Below are 23,847 nucleotides of genomic sequence, written 5' to 3'. Positions count from 1 at the left end.
AGGCTAAGAGAATAAATGAAAAGAATATGGTTCTATTAATATAAGAAATAGTAACTTATGTCATAAACCAATCTAGGCGACAGGCAGCTTGAGCACTATGTTAAGTAGAAGGACTCTAAAGATGGCTCAAAATCTAGCAGAAGACATTTTAAATATCTTAGTTGCTTAGTTGCTCAGTAGTGTCCACCTCTTTGCTACCCCATGGACTGTAGTCCGCCAGGCTCCTCTGTCCATGGGGATTCTCCAGGCAAGAATACTGGAGTGGGTTGCCATGCCCTCCTCCAGGGGATCTTCCCGACCCAGGGACTGAACCCAGGTCTCCCACATTGCAGGTGGATTCTTTACTATCTGAGCCACCAGTGAAGCCCAGCAGAAGATATAGCTTTGTTATTATAATCTCTAATATCTGTATAGTACAAAATATATTCACATTTATAATTATACTTAGTTCATTTAATCACCAGAACAGTCTTATGAGGGGGTATTATTAAAAGTGTTATCTCAGTTTTATAGTTAAATAACCAAAGTTCAGAGAGGTTATGTGACTTGCCTTAGATGGCACAGCAAGTGGGGAATGAGATTTTTAAGTTAGACCCAGATCTCCTGACTCAGCTCTCCTGTTCTTCTGTTGTTGTTGTTCAGTGTTCAGTTGCTAAGTCATGTCCAGCTCTTTGTGACCCCATGGACTGCAGCATGCCAGACTCCTCTGTCCTCCACTATCTCCCATAGTTTGCTCAAATAAATTCATGTTCACTGAGTGGGTGATGCCATCCAACCATCTCACCCTCTGCTGCCCCCTTCTCCTTTTACCTTCAATCTCTCCTAGCATCAGAGTCTTTTCCAGTGAATCAACTCTTCACATCAGGTGGCCAAAATATTGGAGCTCAGCTTCAACATCAGTCCTTCCAATGAATATTGAGGGTTGATTTCCTTTAGGATTGACTGGTTTGATCTCCCTGCAGTCCAAGAGACTCTCAAGAGTCTTCTCCAGCACTACAATTCAAAAGCATTAATTCTTTGGCACTCAGCTTTCTTTATGGTCCAACTCTCACATCCGTATACAAATATAGGAAAAACCACAGCTTTGACTGCATGGACCTTTGTTGGCAAAGTGATGTCTCTGCTTTTTAATATGTGTAGGTTTGTCAGAGCTTTCCTTTGAAGAAGCAAGCATCTTTCAATTTCACGGCTGCAGTCACCATCCACAGTGATCTCCTGTTCTACTTCATCACTATGTCTGTTCAGTGTGATAAATATATGTGCAGCATGCTATGGGAGGTCAAGTGTAACAGACGGAATGACTATTTTTATCTGGAGAGGTCTGGGAAGGCTTTATTGAGGAAAGTCATATAAATGGGGCTATGAAAGGTGGAGGAGTTTCCAGGTGCAGGAAAAGGCACACTTCAGACAGAGATCATATACAAAGCACAGAAAGATGAAAATGTATAGCATGTTTTATATAGCAGGGAGCAGAGGAATCCAGGAGGGGAGGTTGGGGCCATGCTGTGAAAGATTTTCAGTGCTACTTTGTATGCCGTTGGGTAGTCTCTGAATGCAGAGGTTTGAAACAGTCAGCTCTGGGTTTTCAAGAGAATTAGAGTGGCAGATTGGGGGATGAACTGGATCATGAAGAAACTAGTTAGGAGGTTTTTTTTTTTTTTTTTTTAAGAGTGATTGTGTGAGCAAGATGTATCTGAACGATGATATTAGAAATGGAAAGGACTGATTACAAAATGTTTGTGTGAAATAGAATCACTTTTTTGGGAGGTTGAAAAGAGGGAAGAGTGAAGATTATTTTAAAAATTTTCTTGCTTATATGACTCGGTGGATGACGACTTCAGCAGAATTGAAGAATGCAGAAAAATGATTTGAAAAGGGAATTGGAGGAGATGGGGGTTTTCTTGTAGCTAAGATAAAGCTTTTAGTCCTATTTGATTTGAGGAGCCTGCCGGCCTCCTCTGTCTATGGGATTCTCCAGGAAAGAATAATTGGCGTGGGTTGCCATGCCCTCCTCTAGGGTATTTTCCAATCCAGGGATTGAATCCACTCTTCTGGCTCCTGTGTTGGCAGGCAGTTTCTTTTACCGCTAGTGTCACCTTGGAAGCCCAGATATGTCAAGTAGATGGCTATAAATATGGGTCTAAAATTTGAAAGCAAGGTTGAAGTTACAGACTAGATTTGGAGTAATCAAAATGTAAATTGTATTAATATTTCTGCTGCGAAAGGGGCACAAGGTAACTTTTGGGGGTGATGTCAATGTTCTATTTCATGATTATGATAGTGATTACAAGGGTATACATGTTTCAAAACAGATCAAATGGTGCACTTTAAATGGATTCATTTTATATAATCTTGAATTCCTTAAAAAAAAAAACTGCTAAAAATAAAAGTGAACTGCCTTGTATAACATACTGCTAAATTGTTTTTAAAAACTGTTAATTGTTTTATAAGAAAGAAGAGAATGAGAAACTGTTCTACACACATCAGTTAAAAACAACTGATAGGCAGCAAGGAAAGCTGCCATGGTGTCATTGGTTCCAGAAGCCAGTGCCTGAGGTGCCAGTTTATGGGCCATTTGGGAGTCTTCCATTCAAAAACTTATTCCCTCCCCAAACCACCCTCTTTCATCCTCAGCCCACCCTTGTACCACCTGGGTTGACTTCCCCATTTGGAAGAGCTGAGATAATAAAGGTACTTGAAGAATACAATATGACTCACCGCTGAACAAGAAATCTTCCCATATTGATTGATTTCAGGCTTATGGCCAATTTGGCCTCCTTGTTTGGCACCATTCCCTCAGCACCACTTCTGAATTGTTCTTTCAATATTCAGCTTAAAATCTACTTTGTTCAAAAAACCATGTGTAATTTGACAGGAGGAGGAGGAATCTGATACCTGTATTCACCACCCAGTGTGAACACATCTACCATGAATATACAGTCACCAAATTTGTACATTTATGTTGGATTCTCAGTTCAGTCACTAAGTCTTTCAGATCTTGAAGAAAATAAGGATTATAAGAGGCACCTTGCAGGGTGGCGTGGATCAAGTCAGTTAGCATATGTGACAGAGAAGGCAATGGCACCCCACTCCAGTACTCTTGCCTGGAAAATCCCATGGATGGAGGAGCCTGGTAGGCTGCAGTCCATGGGGTCGCTAAGAGTCAGACACAACTGAGAGACTTCTTTCACTTTTCACTTTAATGCATTGGAGAAGGAAATGGCAACCCACTCCAGTATTCTTGCCTGGAGAATCCCGGGGACAGGGGAGCCTGTTGGGCTGCCGTCTATGGGGTCGCACAGAGTCGGACACGACTGAAGTGACTTAGCAGCAGCAGCAGCATATGTGAAAATGCCAAGTATGGCATTAAGTAGGCGCTCAATAAAAGGCAGATGCCTTGTCAGGCCTGACTATACTTTCTGAATTATTGGGTCTGTATTAAAAGTTTCTTGAAAGTAAAAGCACTCTTTTCTGCACTCTGCACTCCCACCCTAGCTAATACATCCTCCAGAGACATGGGTGAATGACGCTTAGAAAGCTGGCAGGTCAAGGATAAAGTTGAAAAAGATTTACACAATAAATATGTAGATGAGAAGAGATCATTCTGGGGACACGGAAAAAATGGAACTCCATTTAGAGGAGGTGGCAAAGGTCTTTCTTTACATTTCCTCTTTTCATTCATTTAACATTTTATCTTGCCAAGAAGAGGGGACAGAAGGTTTCATCTTGATGAGCAGAGCTACAGGACTGTGTGCCAATACACCTGGTATTGATTCATGCCAGCTGGGAGAGGAGCTTGGCTTCTCCATGTTTTACTACTGTGGTTTTCTGGGCTGGGCAGCTGGGTGCCTAATAATGATAAAAACCATAATAGTACTTCATAATTACGCACTGCCCTTTGCCAGAACTTGGGTTTAATTACAATGACTATGACGGAACTGGCAACATCTCACTCCCTGTTGGGGTGCAACACCTAAGGGCCTGGAAATAGAGTCAAGTGGCAACTGCAACCCTTCTCCTGCAGAGCCTCTCCTGGCAATTTACCCAGAGTGCTCTGGGTTTGAAGCTCATCAGAAACAAAGAGTACTTTTAAATTGCCCACGTGTACTTGGCACTGTCAAGTAAAGTCGTGTTTATGATGCAACTCCTGCCCCACATGGGACACAGCATCATGGAATCCCAGGCCTGGAAGGAACCAACAAAGGTAATCTCATTCACTTATTACCCTGCCCCCTGCCAGGAGGCATCACAGCCTCTACACTCTAATAGATGAGCTTATTGACCTTCCATTCTGACTGGGCTCAAGATGCTTTAGTGGCAGCCTGCTTCAGGGGTCAGGAGATTTCCCCAGTTCATTTCAATATGCATTTTGTAAGTACCTATTCTGAGCCAAGACACTGTGGAGGCCCAAAGATGTGTAAGGTCTGACCCCTGCCCTCAAAGTAGCTTATCTCATAGCTGGGGATTGGTATTGAGGCAGCCCTAACAAAAAGGTAGAGGGAAGTCCTCACAGATGAAAGGAAGTAAAATCGCTCCAGATGAAACAATCAGGGCCATCTTTTCTTTGAGAACAAGAAGGAAGGATGAGAGGATACTAAGCAGGGTGGGGAGGCTGGGGGAGGAGGATGGAGGGGGAGACTGAGGTGAAGAGCTGGGCAAAAACTTCAGGAGATTCTTGAATGTTTCTCTGTTTTTTGGTGGGAGATCTTTATAGTGTATATCACCCCCTGAATTATTAATTTGCTACTTTACTCATATATGCTTTATTTCACCCTATTCAGGAACTTTGTCAGTTTTGTTCACCACTATATCCTAAGCACCTCAAACAGTGCCTGGCACATTGTAAAATGCTTAGTAAATACTGGCTAATGAATAAATGGCCCAGGTGAGGCAATGGCTGTTGAAATTGAGAGAAAGGGCAATTAGAAAAGATAATCAACGGGACAAAGCTCAAAGGGGTACAGAAGTGTTACAGCAAGGAGGCAGTAGCCTGGAGGATTGCTCCCAGGTTCTGGTTTGGTTAAGTGAATGAATGGTGATGTTATCAAAGAAGATAACAGACAGGGAGGAGCAAGTTTTGTGGACTTCTTATGGTATTTCAGTTCCGATTTGGATGTGTCAAGATTAGATTTAGGTGGAGATATCCAAAAGCACTAAGACAGGCAGATTGGAACCTCATTAAAGGTACACTCAGTCATCAGAATGGTTAGACCACCTTAGTGTGCAGCAGAATGACTCTGTACCTACTAAGCAGAGGACTAAGGATTAGATCCTGGGACTCTCTTAAAAAGCCAACACAATTGAATTAGAAAGGTTAACTGAAAAGAAATACAATCTGAGAGTTTATGGTTTTAGGGAAACTGGAGTGAGGGGAGACCTTAGAAACTACTGCAAGAGATCACTTTATACAAGCGACCCTTGAACTCGATCATATGGATGTCACTGGTGGCCTTGAGAGGGGCACTTTCAGTGGATTAGTAAGGAACATAGTTTAGTCTGTACTGGAAGCAAGAATTGAAATACGGCTGAGAGCCAGACAGGGTCTCATAGTTTGTTTTGTTTGGAGGTGTTGTAATACGACCATGGGTATGTCTAACACAAAAGAGGTCGGTAAGTTTGTGAATGACAAGGCTTCTATAAGTCCAGATGGCCTGTCCTGGTGGAGTTGGACTACCTCAACTATGCTTTTATCCTTTTAGCCATTTCTAGGGCGGGGGGCCCTTCCAGCCAAACTGCAAGCAAAAAGTGGGAGACACCCCTCCATCCGATCTGAGTCATGTTCGTGACAGCTGGCAATAGGGATGGGATTACTTGAATTAAACGAAGTGCCTAGGTTCCCGTGGATCTTGGAATTTAGTAATAGGCTCCTTGCTGGAGGGAACTAGGGAGACTCATTCACTTTTCTGACAAGGAACTCAGGCCTCCATTCAACATTTTTCCTTTCCTTTTCCCTAACAGAGTTGAAACCAGGGACAAAGCGTTCCTCCTCCCACCACTTCAAGGCTGACCTTCCGCCCTCAAGCCCACCACTGCCCCTTCTCGGACCACGTGACCCTGCTCAGATCCAGAGACTCGCCGCCGCCGACCCCTCCCCTTGGGCCCGCTTTACTCCGCCCCTCAAGCCCACGTGACCTCATATCTCCCATCTGACTGGCTCCTCCCTTTCCCCCGGGCCGGACCCGGCCGCCGTCGCAGCGGCCCGACTCCAAAATGGCAGCCGCGCACAGAGCGTACCCGAGCGGCCGGACCTCCCTGACTCCCGGGCCGCCCAACTCTCGCTCCCAGCCTCCCTCCTTCGGCCTTCACCTACACGCCTTCGGATTGGCCGCTAGGAATCCCGCCCCTCCAGAGCCCCTTCTGCTATTGGTCACGGTAGGCTGCCCTTCAGAGAGGCGTGCCGCCACCGCCCCCCGCCCCGGGAGGTATTTTCCATTCCGGTGGGGGTTGGGGGGTGGGGGGAGGGGTAAAGGGTGAAGAGGGGGAGGCGGCCCGGGAAAGGGGTGGGGGCCTGGAGGGGGCATCCGGCAGAGCTGGGGTCCCCGGGCTCCGTCCGGAGGAAGCGAGACTGCGCTCACTCGGGCAGTCACTGGGAGCCGGACGGGACCGGCGGGCTGGCCGGCAGACTCGCTCTCGGTGACTGCGCCGTCCGGGCCCGTCCTGCCTGGCCGCAGGTGCCCCTGGATGAGGCCGCCCCGCGCGCCCCGACCGGTGAGTGTCCCCGCGGCCGACCTGGTTGGTGAGCGCTCCCCGGCCCCCGCGCCGCCGTTAGCTGCCGCCTCTCCGGCCCCAGGTGCTCGCGCCGGGCGCAGTCCGTCTCTGGCCGGCGCTTCCACATCCCGGGCGGAGGCAGCTCCGGCCCTCTGGCCGGGAAGAGGACGACGGGCGGGGGACGGCGGACCCGGGCCTCGAGCTCGGTGCAGACCGTGAGGCGCATAGTGGGAGCTTGTGCTTGGTAGGCTTTCAATGCATTTCGTTGAATAATTTTTCTGGTTGGAGGAATGTGGGGCGCCTAAGGGGAGAGGGATCGCTCCAGGCTAGTCGGAGGGCGTTCATGATCAGGGTCATGGCCAATCTCGGGGGTCACCAGAGACTGTGGGGCATTTGCCCGCGCTGCATGGAAGAGGGCACCCGTCAAGATACTGGGCTCTGAGGCTCCAATCCGGGGGTCCTCAAGGTCAACGAGAAGATCCACCGGGAGATGAGAGGGAACTGGGAAACTTGGCTGGGGGAAGTGTCTGGAGCACCTCCGGAGTTTAACTCGAGGTGGAAAGGGATGCTCAGGCTGGAGCTGGAAGACCCTCCTCAACTACTTAGGCTCCTAAGATTCTTCGGTACTGGGATTTGGGAATTCAAGTAGCTGAGGCGAAGTGACTTTCTGGAGAGGGCGTTGTATTTAAAGAAGGATGCTCAGAAACAGTTTAAGCGCTCATCTTGGCTTGGTTCTGAACTTTGAAAGGCTGGAGGATTGGAGTCACGAGGTGATTTTTGACATTTTCTTTCGGCATTCCAACCAAAAGGTGGACCTTGGCAGCTACCTTCTAAAATGTATGTATGCGTTCGATGGTGTTTTCCCGGTTATTATTTTTGCTCAAACTGCACCTTGAAATTCACAAACTGCACCTCTTGTAGCAGCTTCTCCATCTGCTGAAGATCCCTCCTTCAGGTCTCTCCATCCATAGCAGTGGTTTACTTCCTTCCAGTTTAACGTTTAGACTGATGTGTACTATTATTACAGGTTGCTAATGACTTTTATTCTATAAGATTAATAAGTAATTCACGGGCTTTCTTTCCCTTGTTTTTAATTGTTTCTTTACAAGGTCATATAAAATTGAACCACAAATTTTATAGAAGTTTAAAATATTTTAACTTTGTTGAACTGGGAAGATATTTGGTAGGCTAGCAGCTCTAGAAAGCAATACAAAAATCAGCTTGATTTTTCTAACAGTTGGGAATTTTATTGTCTGAAGCTTAGTTTAAGTTTAATAATCTTGTATTTGCATAACACTCTTGAAAATGAGTTAAGAGCATAGAAAATTCATACCAGGGTTAGTCCACAGAATCTACCTCTGTGGCAGCCCACGGAGGTTCTTCATGTCTCTTAGAAGAGGAAGCTAAGAATTTCACAGCTAGATTTTTAATTTTTTCACAATCATATATCTTACTGATTCATCACAATTTATAAAATAAAAGTTTTTTTTTTTTTAAGGGAGTATTTAAGCATAAGAGAAAATTTTGTAGATCATATTTTCACTTTGATGTAAAATGTAATTCATCTGTCAGAGAAAACATTTCTGCAAAAGGTTGTTATATTCACTTGGCACCTTCTTAGTTATTGAATAAATAATAGAAAATTAAATTTTTTTCTCCCTATTGTCCTTGAATTTTACTATTTGTCCTTAGGGAGAATGTACTGGCACACAAAACAGTAGCCTGAAATATTGAAACCTAACACCTTTTAACATTATAATAGCTTCTACATTATTCACCTTCAGACTCATTTATGGCAAACCAGTGGTCAGAAAGGCTTTCTCCTCTTAGCTTTGTTTAGAACGGGCTATTCGCCCATTGTCAAAATAAGGAAAAATAATGCATAATGCCTGCAAAGTAATGGTAATAACTAAAAGAGTGAGAATAGGAAGCTTGGAAGAAAGATTTATGTGTATGAGTCACATTTCTTTTAGAGCTGAAAGAGTAGAATTTGGATATGATTATTTTGCAGATCAGGAGACTGAGACCCAGACCAGTGGAAGGGTCTAAAATGCTAGCTAGTGATGAGCCACGATTGGTGGCAGGTCTCTGGACTCTAGTGCAGGGCTTTTCTACGTTATCATGTTCACATTGTTTATTTCTAAAGCATTCTGGTGCCCACTATAAGTGGTTTTAGGATTATGGGTGATGTTGTTCCCTTCTAAGGATGGGGAAACTTGGGTTGACTACTATTATACATGAAATGATATACAATAAGATGAGCTTTTATTGAACATTTTAAAACAGTATGCAGCATTGTTAGTGCAAGTGCTGATGTTTCCCTCTCATTGTCATCTAGATTGAAATAGTAGGTGAACTTCTTAGAGTAGGCTAGTGTTCTTTATGCTAAAACTTAATTGCTTAAAAATTTTTCAGTTCGGTAGGCTCAGATATTTTAAAAATAAGTTATACAAAAATTATTGTTTTAAATATGTGTGGAGATTTTGTTAAAATGGATTTTAGTACCTTTAAAAAGAACAGTAGTAGAATTGCATAATTATAAAAACATGATTTTGATCATAGTTGTAGTAAAGACTGGATTTGTATAATAACATCATGATCCCTGGCAAATTATGTTAACCATTGTGTACCTAAGTTTCCTCACATGTAAAGTGAGGTTAGTAAATATACCCCCTCATGGGGTATTGGTGAGGATTAAAAGTACAGAGTAAGGGTACAACAAATATTAGATATCATTTGTAATGTTCATTAGGTATATACGAGCACTTATGTGTCCAATTGTTTACTTGCTATTAATGAAGTCACTTTGTGGCTACACAAATTTCCTAGATAAATGCATGATCAAATAACAGTCTGCTTTAAGGGACACTTAGAGCAATGATGCCCTCCTTTATTTATTTATTTTTAGTCATTAGTCTGCTCACCTTGGAACTTGAGTTAGATATATCTGTCAAGTTATAGTGAGTGTGGCTGTTCTGAATGTCACTGGGAGACCGTTGTAGAAGTTTCATTATTCTAGAATTAAAATGTTAACAGTTGATTTGCAGATATTCTGTTGAAAATACAGTGAGTTCTGCAGGCCTCCTTGTTAAACTTAGATGAGGAAACCAGGTCTCTGTAAGGTCTTTTACTATTTGCAACCCCCTTCTCCCAATGGAACCATGAGAAAGCCATTGAACATTGTTTTCTATTGAGTGGATATTTTGATGACTTCATTCATTGAACTATTAGGTTTTAGTGATAACATTTGTTTAGCTCCAATTTTATAGCATTTAATTCTTTTTGATTTGCTATAGCCCAGATCTCACTAGTCTCAAGAACATGTGGTTTAGCAAATGTGTTTTATGGTGACAGTGGCAGATTTTTTCTCCTGGACATTTTGGAGTTCGTCCTCATCAGGTTCTTCAGTTGATGTTATAGCAGCTTGTCTTCTATTTGTTGTTGTTGCTTAGTCGCTAAGTCGTGTCTGACTCGTTGAGACCCTGTGGACAGTAGTCTGCCAGGCTCCTCCGTCCATGGGATTTCCCAGGCAAGAATACTTGGGTGGGTTGCCATTTCCTTTTCCAAGGGATCTTCCCCACCCAGGGATCGAATCTGCATCTCCTGCATTGGCAGCGGTTCTTTACCACTGAGCCACCAGGGAAGCAATCACACAGGAGCTTACTTTTTCTTAATACCTTTTTTTTTTACATTAATTTCAATTATTTTTTAAGTTATATCACATAATATTTAAAAATTGCCCTTATTTTTAGAATTTCATTGAATTGAGCCTATTTTACACGTTTGAGATTAAGAAATAAGTTGTAGCTCAAAAGCATTTTTATTATGCCAGTACTTGATTTCAGCTATTTTGTTTTAGATCTCAGGTAGGCATTCTTTTGGTGGTACTTCAGATGATAAACACATGGGTCATCCCTTTACTCTGAAGTAACGCTGACCAGCAGGGCTAAGAGTTACATGGAGTCACCAAAAGTTTCCAGAGTCATTTTCTTTTTCTTTCATTAGTACAGAATTTTACTGTTTGGGAGGGACCAACCCTTAGTCCTCTTTTGATAAATTGTTATAATAAAGATTATGAAATTACTACAATTTGCTGTTCATTTTTGGCCTCATGACATACTTTTAGGAATTTTGTAGAACTTAGACATACAGATCTGGAGAAGGCAATGGCACCCCACTCCAGTACTCTTGCCTGGAAAATCGCATGGATGGAGGAGCCTGGTAGGCTGCAGTCCATGGGGTCGCTAAGAGTTGGGCACGACTGAGCGACTTTCCTTTCACTTTTCACTTTCATGCATTGGAGAAGGAAATGGCAACCCACTCCAGTGTTCTTGCCTGGAGAATCCCAGGGACAGAGGAGCCTAGTGGGCTGCTGTCTATGGGGTCGCACAGAGTCGGACACGACTGAAGCGACGCAGCAGCAGCAGCAGCAGACATACAGATCTTTTCTTCACATCTAATCTAATTATGTGAATAAAATATTTAGTTAAATATGGTTTCAAAAGATATGGTAAATACCATGCTATAATAAAAAAAACAACAAACCATTACTCAATTTTTCATTAAGTTGGTTTTCTTCATGTATTTAAAAATAATTATGGTGTTGTGAATTGCCTGTTAGTCATATTGAAAGTTCATGGGTATATGGACTGAGTAGATACAGACCATGCAGACTACTTTTCTTAGCCTCAGTGTAGATGTTAGAGAGTGACAGGGAAAATGTAAATCATTTGCCTTGCTCCACTTAATCATGAATTTTTCATCTGAGTTATCCAGCTATCCTACTTTTAAAGAGGGGAAAGGGCTTTTGTATCTGGTTAGAGCAGAAGTAATCTTGAAGGGTAATTGGCTGAGTTGGACTGTTGCTGTTGGGTAAGTTTGCATCTGAATAGTTTAACTGAAAGTTACCTGTCTTTACTCTCCACCTGGTCTTCCCTGGTGGCTCAGTGGTAAAGAATCTGCCTGCAGTGCAGGAAACGTGGGTTTGATTTCTGGGTCAGGAGAAATGGCAACCCAATCCAGTATTCTTGCCTGAAAAATCCCATGGACAGAGGAGCCTGGTGGTTTGCAGTCCATGGGGTCGCGAAGAGTTGGACATGACTTAGAGGCTAAACAACAGCAATTCTCCATGCAGGTGACAAATTCTGAGGAATGCCCTGAGGGAAACCATAGTGACATGATTGCTAAATACATATAGGGAGAATATATGTCTGCAAGTTCACTAATAGTATATAAGCATTTTACTTACATGCTGGTTCACATCAAAATTAAATTTACCTTCCCTTTGGTGAGATGTCATTCAGTTACTGTATCTTTATCAAAACTAATAAGAAAAGCAGTGGTGAAAATAATTTTGAAACAGTTATTTTTGAAATGAGTTTATCTGCTCTGGGATTGTCTTCAAATAATAACTTCCTTATTTTATTGGAAAACTACAGAGCTTCCCTTGTGGCTCAGATGGTAAAGAATCTTTCTGCAATGCAGGAGACTGGGGAGGTAGAGTTTGATCTCTGGGTCGGGAAGATCCCCTGGAGAAGGGAATGGCTGCCCATTCTAGTATTCTAGCCTGGAGAATTCCTTGGACAGAGGAGCCTGGTAGAGCTACAGTCCATGGAGTCACAAAGAGCTCAACATGACTGAGCGACTAAGCATGCATGCCTGCATATAGGAATAATATCCAGTCTTTCTAATCTGAGCCAGAGTCTTCAGTTAGAGGTGGTAATCAAGAATTCATATGTGGTATTTCAAGCAATTGAAAAGGATAGAAGCTTATTTAAATTATACATATAAATACACAGGCTTAAAATGGAACATGAAAGATAAAATGATGGAATGAAAATGATTTGGGAACTGAACTTCAGGCCTGCATATGCGGCAGGTAGTCAGAGGAAGAAAGTTAAGAATTAGAGGTTGGAGAGAGAATGTTGAAGGCAACTGGGCTTTGGTAGGAGTTTTAGCCCTAGCATTGGTCCTAGGTTCTACTAGGTGTGTCTTTGTATCAGGAAAACTGCTGAAGGATAAACTTAGTAAACATTAAATATAACCTGTTGGGAGAAGTCCAGGTACTGTATGAGTTAAAATATGCATGTAGTCAAAGGGGAGCTAATTTATCTAATTATTTATTTAGTCTTTGACCTTGGTTATTAACATGAGAAGTAGGCCATCCTTATTACTCTTCAGATGATTGGTGCTGGGACTAATTTTATTTAACATTTTTATAAATGGTTTAAAGACATACTGGCATTGAAAGTTGCCAGATTTGCAGCTGACTGCAGCTGACTCCGTGTGTCGTTCCAAGCAGTTAAAAGCCAAGCCAACAAGAAGAAGCTACCGGAACATCCTTCGATGAGTTTTTGTGTGGCAGAGAACAAGATAATGCATTTAGGAGAAGATAGTCCAAATTATATTTATAGCCTGAGCTGTGACCCAGGAAGGGGATCCAGAAGTCATGGCGATAACTTCCTTGAAGGCATTCATTATAGTTACTGCTTGGCCACAAAGTCCAAGGAGGAACATGTTGAGTGTTGTGGGGCCAGGTTCTGAAAACAAGAATGTTGTTGTACATGAAAATAATTACACAAGGGGTTACCATTTTTACTATTATGTTCCAGGCCAAGAGATTTGCCATCGTGCTTTGATTTAATTCTGTTTTAACAGTTTCGAAATGTAGGTGGCATTCAGTTTTATCAAAGAGGAAGTTTGATTCAGAAAAGTTAAGTAACTTTCCCAAGTTGGCCAGTATGTGGTAGAATTGGGACTGAGGCCCTGGTTTTTTTTTTTTATTGTTAACCCTAAACATTTCCGGATATATTAGGGGGCAGCTCTTCAAACTTGTCATCATTTAGGGTTTATGGAATGCGGTTGTACTCCTTTGCTGTGGCAGCTTTGGATGTCATTACCAGAAGAGACAGTGTCTAGGTATTCTGAGAGGACTTAAAGACGTTCCTTAAATTATTGATTTTTAAGGAAAACTAGGGATGTTTTGGGTTTCCTAGGCTGTTCAATAGTAAAGAATCTGCCTGCCAAGCAGGAGACAGGGGTTCAATCCCTGGGTCGGAAAGGTCCCCTGGAGAAGGAAATGGCAACCCACTCCAGTATTCTTGCCTGGGAAATCCCATGGACAGAGGAGCCTGGCAGGATACAGTCCATGAAGTTGCAAAGAGTTGGGCATGACTTAGCAACTAAACAACAATAAAAATGTTTTAGTGTATTGTATAGTCTTACTGTTAGTGCTGGCTGCCCATAAAATGTTTCTCCTGTTGACTTTATAAAATGCTGGATTATTAATGGGCATTACTAAGGGAAACATTAACAAAAAACAGTTTTTGGGTGGAAAAGACACCAGAGTAGGAGTCCAGAGACCTGGGCTCTCCTAGTGGTCTGAAAGAGGGGTGTGAAAACATTTGGATAACATTGAAACAGGCATTAATGTTCTTGCTATGAAAGTAGGAGAAGGCTTGAACTGTTTTAAGAGATGAGAAGGTGAAGAGAGAAATTGTAGTTTCTTTAAATGTGAGTTAAAATGTAAGAAAATATTTTATATTTCACTTATAAGGATGACATCTATCGTGTATAAACTGTTACACGTATTTTGTATTTATTGATTTTGGCACCCTCAAAAAATGAGGTTCCAAGAACCAAGTGAGTAGGTAAATGTGAAAGTACTTTGTACATTTTTAAGTGTTCTATCAGTAAGAGTGATAGAGAAATACCGATTCTCTTGAGAAGGATGGACAAAGAAGATGCTGTGAAAACTTTAAGTAGGAAGAGAAAAGTACAAGAGAGAAACAGCAGAAGTGGTGAAGGAAGATGTTCAAGATGAAAGAAAGGAAGTGAATGAATGAATGTGAAGAAGATTGAGCTGTAGTTCTCTTTGTGCCAGTTGATCAAAAGGAGAGTAATACATCAGTAACTGAGGACTTTTTAACCGTAACTTACAATAAGGAAGTAGCTCAGCAGGTAGTCTACATTGACCATGTTAATAAGGCTATGAAAATAGGCTAATTGAGAGTTGACTGTGTTGTCTGTTTCTCCACTTCTATGTAGGTTTAGCTAATGGCTTTAACATTCAGAACATAGCTCAACGTTCAGAAAACGAAGATCATGGCATCTGGTCCCATCACTTCAAGGGAAATAGATGGGGAAACAGTGGAAACAGTGTCAGACTTTATTTTTGGGGGCTCCAAAATCACTGCAGATGGTGATTGCAGCCATGAAATTAAAAGATGCTTCTCCTTGGAAGGAAAATTATGACCAACCTAGATAGCATATTCAAAAGCAGAGACATTACTTTGCCAACAGAAGTCCATCTAGTCAAGGCTATGGTTTTTCCGGTGGTCATGTATGGATGTGAGAGTCGGACTGTGAAGAAGGCTGAGAGCCGAAGAATTGATGCTTTTGAAATGTGGTGTTGGAGAAGATTCTTGAGAGTCCCTTGGACTGCAAGGAGATCCAACCAGTCCATTTTAAAGGAGATCAGCCCTGGGTGTTCTTTGGAAGGAATGATGCTAAAGCTGAAACTCCAGTACTTTGGCCACCTCATGCGAAGAGTTGACTCATTGGAAAGGACTCTGATGCTGGGAGGGATTGGGGGCAGGAGAAGGGGACGACAGAGGATGAGATGGCTGGATGGCATCACCAACTCGATGGACGTGAGTCTGAGTGAACTCCGGGAGTTGGTGATGGACAGGGAGTCCTGGTGTGCTGCGATTCATGGGGTTGCAAAGAGTCGGACACGACTGAGCGACTGAACTGAACTGAACTGAATGGCTTTAAATTGTATAAGGGTGCTCATAAAAATAAAATAAGCTGGACTGAGTTATTGTTTATTCTAGATTCTTAAAAATAAAAGGCATAGTGTGTTTAAGGAAAAGGGTGAAGTTTGATCTGTCAGAATAAGTACAAAAGAAAATTAGGGAGTCAGACTAGAACCAAGGTAGAATGGGAACAAAATGCAATAGTACAAGCTAGGGTTTTTATTTTCTTTTATAGATGAGGAAGTGATAAAAAATAGTTTGGTCTTTTAAAAACAGTTATAGGTGTAATAAAGAGAGCAGCCTAGAGGAGCAGGTAATGGAGACATTTATTCACCAGCAGTGCTGCCCTGGTGGCTCAGTGGTAAAGAATCCACCTGCAGTGCAGGATCAAACCTGATCCTGAGTTGGGAAGATCCCCTGAAGAAGGAAATGTCAACCCACTCCTGAGCCTGGCAGGCTATACAGTCTATGGGGTCACAAGAGCCAGACACGACTTAGCCACCGAACAACCAACAACAATACATACAGTAGAGTGAGTGAATGAGGTATTTCCTCTGGCCTCTGGTAGGCAAATCACAGTCAAAGATGCCATATAAGGCTGTATAATTGTCATTCAAGAATGAGATTATGATGGTCTGAATTTGTAATAGGGATAGAAACAAGAGCACTGATTTCAGTGATACATAGGAGTTTTAACTCCTCCAGACTTGGTTTGTGTTTGGAGTTTAAGGAAGTTGAAGATGAGTCTAAGGTTCCTGACTTGGTGGTAGAATAATATGTGCAAGTGAGAGAAGGGAAACACAGAGTTTGCTTTCAGATAAGTAGTTTGCTTTTTGGATAGGTAATAAGTGATCAGTTGGAAATAATGGGTCTAGCTCAGGAGCATGGTGAGCTTTATAGATATGATTTGGAAGGTATAAAGTTTGTAGTTGAAAGTTTTGAAATTAGACAAGTAATGACCATAATTCCTAAATAATAATGCATGCGGAACAAAAAGTAACTGCCAGTGTTAACACTAAGCTCAAGAATGTAGACATTTTAAAATATTTGTTTGAAATTTTGCCCACCTCTAGTCAAACACCTACCACATAGCCTTACAAAGAATACATAGAAATATTTACTGCCAGCAAGCCAGAAATATTTTAGTGTCCTTGAAATAGTGTACCACATCCTGTCTGGCCATCCAGCATAACAGGGAATTTGTAGACAAATGCACTTCCTTATTCTTCACTTTAGTCTCTTTTTGGAATCCTGTTTGCTTTCTTGAGCTGGCGGGGTTGTCTGAACAGATACTGAAGCCCAAAGGCTTTTTTTACCTTTAAAATCTCAGCCAGAGCAGCTCTAATTAACCATCTCTTTACCTCTCTTTCCTACCTTTCCAGCCCTATGGAGCTCAAGTCTCTGGCAATAGAATGGCTACTCTTATGAGGGAAAAGTAAAAACGGCACAAGAGAAAGAGCCTTGAAGAAGTCTATAATCTTTTCAGTTCTCCCCCAAGGTTCTACTCTTTTAATCCAGGGGATGGAGTTGGTGAGTCATTAAGAAGAGATGTCCAAATTCAGTAAAATAAATACATCTATTAGGAGCTAGGTCTTCAAGTGCCGAGGGAATTTGGAAAGAATCTGAGGTGGTTTAGTACTTAGTGGAAAAGATGAGTTTTTGGTTCAGTTTTAAAGGAGGTAGCAAGACAAGGCTGTGCAGCAAAAAGTAAGAATAACACTATTAAAGAACTAGGCAAAACAGTATGTACCAAGAAGGTAGAACTTTAAGAAAAGCAAAGGAACTGGTGAACAGGATTCTTTATCTAAAATGCACAGTTTGGGATGTGGTTCATGATAAATTAGTGTTAAATGACTGAAAACTAAAATTTGGAGTTAGTACTCCTTAAAGTACATAAGTTGGAGAAGGCAATGGCACCCCATTCCAGTACACTTGCCTGGAAAATCCCATGGACGGAGGAGCCTGGTGGGCTGCAGTCCATGGGGTCGCTAAGAGTCAGACACGACTGAGGGACTTCACTTTCACTTTTCACTTTCATGCATTGGAGAAGGACATGGCAACCCACTCCAGTGTTCTTGCCTGGAGAATCCCAGGGATGGGGGAGCCTGGTGGGCTGCTGTCTATGGGGTCGCACAGAGTCGGACACAACTGAAGTGACTTAGCAGCAGCAGCAGCAAAGTAAGTAAGTAGAAAGTTGAATGTGAACAGAGGAGTATCATAACATGATTTTTAAATAGCAATTAAGCAATTATGGAAGATGACAACTGTTACGTATAGGTTATGATGTAATTATGATGTATGTGGCAGTGATTAATTTATATACCATCCAAATTCCTTATATTTTCTTTTGTTTTTGTATTATGTACTTCTATACCGGTAGTTCTCAAACTTTCCTGGGCATAAAAATTATATAAAGCTCTTGTTTGAAATATAAATTCATCCTGATACATGTAACAGTGTGATCATGTAATAGTGTTTAATTCCTTTCAGCTAGCTGACTAGTGTTTCATTGTATAGATATACTGTGGTTTATTACTATAAAAGTAAGCATTGTTGCAGTTTTCAGCTGTTATGAGGAAAGCTGCTTTGAACATACCCATACAGGCTTTCTGTGACACGTATGTTTGGGTGAATGCCTAGAAGTGCAATTGCTAGGTGTATGGGATAGGTGTGTTTAACATGAGAAACTAACAGAACAATTTCCAAGGCGGGTTTCCCAATTTATACTCCTACCAGCAGTGTTCCCTCTTCCTTTTTTTAAGGGAAGAGTTTGGGTACAATTGATGTTCTTCCTTAAGTGTTCGATAGACCTCACCAGTGAAGTCATCTGGACCTGGGAGTTTTCTTTGTAGAAAGGTTCTTAATCAAGGATTTGATTTTTAAAGGGATAGGTCTAAGACTCTTCAGATTTTCTATTTCTTTTGGTGTCTGTTTTGGTAATTTGTGTCTTTTGAGGAATTTGCTTCATCTAACTTGTCGAATTTATCATCTTGAAAAATAAATTACACATTTTATGAAACCGTATTTTCTTTTAATGTAAGATATGTACTGGTGTTCCCTCTTTGATTCCTGGTTGTTGGATTTATTTTCTTTTCCCTCCTGATTACTCTAGCTAGGGGTTATCAGTCCTTTCCAAAAATTGACTTTTGGTTTTGTTGATTTGCTCTGGGATTTATCTGTTTTCTATTTCATGATTTAAGTTTTTTTATCTTTTACTAATTCCTTACTTCCTCTATACTTTGGTTTTAATTTGCTCGACATTTTGTAGTTTTTAAAGTGAAAACTTAAATCATTGATTTTTAATTTTTTGAAAAATGATCAACATTTAAAGCCATAAATTTTCATTACCATTACATTCAAAATAGTTCCTAATTTCTCTTATAATTTTTCTTTGGCCCATAGGTTGTTTCAAAGAGTTTTGTCAAATAATTAACCTATTTGGAATTTTTCAGCTATTTTGTTACTGTGTTTTCATTTAATGCCATTGTGATTATAGAACAAACCTAATAATTCCAGGCAACTTAGGCTTTTTTATTATTTTATGGCCCAACAGATGGTATATCGTGGTGAATGTTCAGTGTATATTTGAGAAGAATGTGTATTCTCCTGTTGCTGTGTGGAATGTTCTCTAAATGTCAATTAGGTTAGATTGGCCTTTGTAATCTTCTTATATTTTTACCAGTTTTTTTGCCTGTTCTATCAGTTGCTGAGAGCACAGCTGAGGTTTTCACCTACAATTTTGGATTTCTCTGCTTCTCTTTTCAGTTCTATCAGATTTTGTTCCATGTTTCAAGCATTGTTACAGCACCCTTAGGTGCATATGTATTTAGGATTGTTAAGCCTTGTTAACAATCAAGGGCTTTCCCTGGTGGCGCAGAGGTTAAAGTGTCTGCCTGCAGTGTGGGAGACCTGGGTTCAATCCCTAGGTCGGGAAGATCCCCTGGAGAAGGAAATGGCAACCCACTCCAGTACTCCTGCCTGGAGAATCCCATGGATGGAGGAGCTTGGTGGGCTACAGTCCACAGGTCGCAAAGAGTCTGACACAACTGAGCGACTTCACTTTTCACTTTGTAAGCCTTGTTAATGAATTGGCCTCCATGAACTGTCCTTTCTTATTCCTGGTAATTTCCCTTGTTCTGAAGTTTCTGTGTTCTTTTGATTAATGGTATATTTACCGTTGTTGCATGGTATATTTTCTTCCATCCTTTTAAAAGCTTTTAACCTGTCTATCATTATAGTCAAAGTAGGTTTCTTGTAAACAGTGTGTAGTTGCATCTAACTTTTTAAATCCAGTCTGATAATGTCTCTCTTAATTTGGTGTGTTTAGACCAGGAGTTGGTAACGTTTGGCTGTCAGATGAAACTCTACCACCTGTTTATGTATGTAAGGTTTTGTTGGAGCATGATCATGCTCATTCGTTTACCCATTGCTTGTAGTTGCTGTTGTGCTGCAGGTGGTGAGGTTAAGTAGTTGGGACAGAGACCAAAGCATAAAATATTTTCTGGTTCTTCATAGAGAAAGATTGCCAACAACTACCTTAGACCATTTACACTGAATGTAATTATTGATAAGGTTGGATTAAAATGTATCATGTTACTGTTTATTATTCATTCTTTTTTTCCTTAATGTCCTTGTCTTTGTTTGGATGGGTTATTTTTTATGGTTCCATTTTATTTTTTCTATTGGTTTATAACATTTTTCTTAAAATTTTTTAGTGGTAGCCCTTATACTTAAGGGCTGCCATCAAATACTATCATGCCACTTCATAAGTAAGAATCATACATAATATTACTCTTCCAGCTTCTCCTTCCCATCTTTTGTGCATTTTTGTCATACATTTTGATATGTGTGCTTTAACCCTGTTGCTGGTTTTTTTGCTTTTTAGGCAGTTGTACCTTTTAGACCATTATAGGTGAGAAAAATGTCTTTCATATTTCTCTCATTTTAATCATTTCTTCATGTGGATTCAGGTTTGTATGTAGTATCATATTCCTTTTGTTTGAAAAACTGTTAACATTTCCTTTAGTGCAACATTCTCTCTTTCCGTCTCTCCTCTTACTTTCTCTCATTTTGCCTTCAGTTTGGGAAGTTATTGTTAATAGTTACAGAATTCTAGGCTTTTAGGATTTCCCCCTCTTTTAGTACCTTAAAGATGTTATTTTCCTATCCTCTCATTTGCATAATTTCTGATAGGAATTCTGTGGTGATTTTTATGTTTGTTTCCCTATATGTAGTGTGTGTTTTCCATTTGGCTGGTTTTCTCTTTATCGCTGGTTTTCAGCAACTTTATTATGATGTTCCTTGGTGTGGTTTTATGTTTATTCTTGCATTTTATTGAACTTTTAGATCTGTGGGTATATTGTTTCACCATATTTGCAAAATTTTTAGCCATCTAACTTCAGATTTTTAAGTTCCCAAGTATTTCTTTTTTCCTAAGACTGCAGTCCTACGTATGGTCATTTAGCCACTTAATATTAATTCACAGGATCACTGAAGCTCTTTTCATTTTTCTTCCAATCTTTTTTTCTTTTTTTCATTGTGAAAGGTTTATGTTAACCAGTCTTGAAGAACACAGATTTTTAAAAATTCTCCTTTGTCTAACAAACTGTTATACCCATCCAGTTAAATTCTTCTGTCAGATATACTTAATTTCCACTTTTCTGTTAGGGTTTTTCTTTTTATTATGTCTGTGTTTTCCTTTAAGCCTTTGAACTCTTTTCTAATAGCTATTTTGAAGTCCTTTTATTAAAATTCTCTTTATCCCTGCCACTCCTGGATCCTGATTATAGATGACCATTTCTTATTTTTTCATACATTTGGTAATTTCTTATGGGATTATGGTATTGAATATTTGTTTTTTTTCTTTTTTCCTTTTTTGAGTATTAAGTTTAATTCTGGCAGGCAGTTACTTTGTGGATCAGCTTGATCTTTTGACTTTTGTTTTCGGGGTTTTTGGGGTTTTGGTTTTGGGCGGTTCTAGAATAGCTTTTAGTTTAGGGCTAGTTTGGGCCCATTACTGAGGCATGTTCCTTCTTGTGTCTCATTTGATTGCCTTACGTGTTCATCACGGTTTATTCATCCTGGCTGGTGGAAACGGAATGATCCTGGCCCTGTGTAAACTCTGGGAGTTGTTGGAGCTCCTTAATATTTGTTTTTTTCTTAGAAGTTTTCCTCTGAGAGTCTCATAGGTTTACATAACACACATATGCAGATTGGTGTTTAGCCAGAAACTCAGAGGCCTCTTCTGTACATTGTTGAGGGTTTCCGTTTAGTTTCTAGCTTTATAATCATATGCCCTGCAAATCCTACCCATCTCAGACTCCATAAATTCTGAGCTCTGTGACCTGAACTCGGTGAGACTGTTGACTCTGTTTGGGTTCCCCCTCCTTTTGTTGTTGTTCCAAACAGAAAACTAGGGCAGTCTTTGGGTTGACCTCATTTGTTTCCCTTCTTTCAGAGGTCATATTTCCATACTGCCTGTTACCTAGTGTCTGAAAATAATTGATTTATGTTTTGTCTACTTGTCTACTTGTTTGTGTCAGGAGGACAATTCTGGACTTTGTTGCTCTCTTTTGCCTTCATTTTTGAAGGATATTTATGCTGGATGTAGAATTTTAAGTTGGCAGCTTTTTTTTTTTTCTTGTAGCATTTTAAAATCATTTCATTACTCTCTTAAGTTGTTTCTGATAAGTTAGTGGTCATTCTTACTATTGTTCATTTGATGTAATATGTCTTTTTCCCCCTCCTCTGGCTGCCTTAAAGATTTTCTCTTTATCTTTGGTTTTCAGCAATTTTATTTACTCTAGGACTAGCTAAGATCTCACACGCTAGTAAAGTAATGCTCAAAATTCTCCAAGCCAGGCTCCAGCAATATGTGAACCGTGAACTTCCTGATGTTCAAGCTGGTTTTAGAAAAGGCAGAGGAACCAGAGATCAAATTGCCAACATCCGCTGGATCATGGAAAAAGCAAGAGAGTTCCAGAAAAACATCTATTTCTGTTTTATTGACTATGCCAAAGCCTTTGACTGTGTGGATCACAAGAAACTGTGGAAAATTCTGAAAGAGATGGGAATACCAGACCACCTGATCTGCCTCTTGAGAAATTTGTATGCAAGTCAAGAAGCAACAGTTAGAACTGGACATGGAACAACAGACTGGTTCCAAATAGGAAAAGGAGTACATCAAGGCTGTATATTGTCACCCTGTTTATTTAACTTCTATGCAGAGTACATCATGAGAAACGCTGGACTGGAAGAAACACAAACTGGAATCAAGATTGCCGGGAGAAATATCAATCACCTCAGATAAGCAGATGACACCACCCTTATGGCAGAAAGTGAAGAGGAACTTAAAAAGCCTTTTGATGAAGGTGAAAGTGGAGAGTGAAAAAGTTGGCTTTAAGCTCAACATTCAGAAAACGAAGATCATGGCATCTGGTCCCATCACTTCATGGGAAATAGATGGGGAAACAGGGGAAACAGTGTCAGACTTTATTTTTCTGAGCTCCAAAATCACTGCAGATGGTGATTGCAGCCATGAAATTCAAAGACGCTTACTCCTTGGAAGGAAAGTTATGACCAACCTAGATAGCATATTCAAAAGCAGAGACATTACTTTGTCAACAAAGGTTCATCTAGTCAAGGCTATGGTTTTTCCTGTGGTCATGTATGGATGTGAGAGTTGGACTGTGAAGAAGGCTGAGCGCTGAAGAATTGATGCTTTTGAAGTGTGGTGTTGGAGAAGACTCTTGAGAGTCCCTTGGACTGCAAGGAGATCCAACCAGTCCATTCTAAAGGAGATCAGTCCTGGGTGTTCTTTGGAAGGACTGATGGTGAAGCTCCAATACTTTGGCCACCTGATGGGAAGAGTTGACTCATTGGAAAAGACTCTGATGCTGGGAGGGATTGGGGGTAGGAGGAAAAGGGGACGACAGAGGATGAGATGGCTGGATGGCATCACTGACTTGGGTGGACATGAGTCTGAGTGAACTCCACGAGTTGGTGATGGACAGGGAGGCCTGGTGTGCTGCGATTCATGGGGTCGCAAAGAGTCCGACACAACTAAGCGACTGATCTAATCTGATCTGAATACCAAGGCATGGCCTTTCTGAGATCTCTACCAAATGCATGTAATAGTCATCATTGAGGTCCCCTCTCTCCAGCTGCCAGGAATTTGAATGTCTTCCAGATAGTTGTTCAGCACATGCTCCATAGCTGTTCTTTCCCCAGAGTTTTTTGTTTGGCCTCATGGAGTCTTGCCTTGTGCATATTCAGCTTAGTCTTGGCAAAGAATTAGGAGATCTCTCTACAGGTTTTTGAAACATTTTCTCAACATAACTCCTTTCTTTCTTGTATTTTCTTTAAATTCCAGTGACTTCAGTGG

At 40.9% G+C, this 23,847-nt stretch overlaps 1 protein-coding gene across 5 annotated transcripts in view; it reads left to right on the top strand.

The window, feature by feature from the left end:
• Window positions 1-6,178: 6,178 nt before the first annotated feature.
• SOCS5 (suppressor of cytokine signaling 5) overlaps window positions 6,179-23,847 on the top strand; it is a 64,946-nt gene continuing 47,277 nt past the window's right edge. Inside the window, exon 1 of one of the 5 annotated variants that reach the window (XM_070379629.1) lies at window positions 6,179-6,372. The gene's annotated coding sequence lies outside the window, so the exon portion shown is untranslated. Of the gene's footprint in view, window positions 6,423-6,471; window positions 6,709-6,736; window positions 6,953-7,015; window positions 7,546-23,847 lie in introns of those variants that run through there. The other 4 variants (XM_070379631.1, XM_070379628.1, XM_070379632.1 and 1 more) reach the window with 4 other exon arrangements.

Source organism: Bos mutus, chromosome 11, assembly GCF_027580195.1.
Source record: "Bos mutus isolate GX-2022 chromosome 11, NWIPB_WYAK_1.1, whole genome shotgun sequence".
Classification (NCBI taxonomy): domain Eukaryota; kingdom Metazoa; phylum Chordata; class Mammalia; order Artiodactyla; family Bovidae; genus Bos; species Bos mutus.
The sequence above is the reverse complement of the archived record's forward strand: the minus strand, read 5'-3'. Positions and strand labels throughout refer to the sequence as shown.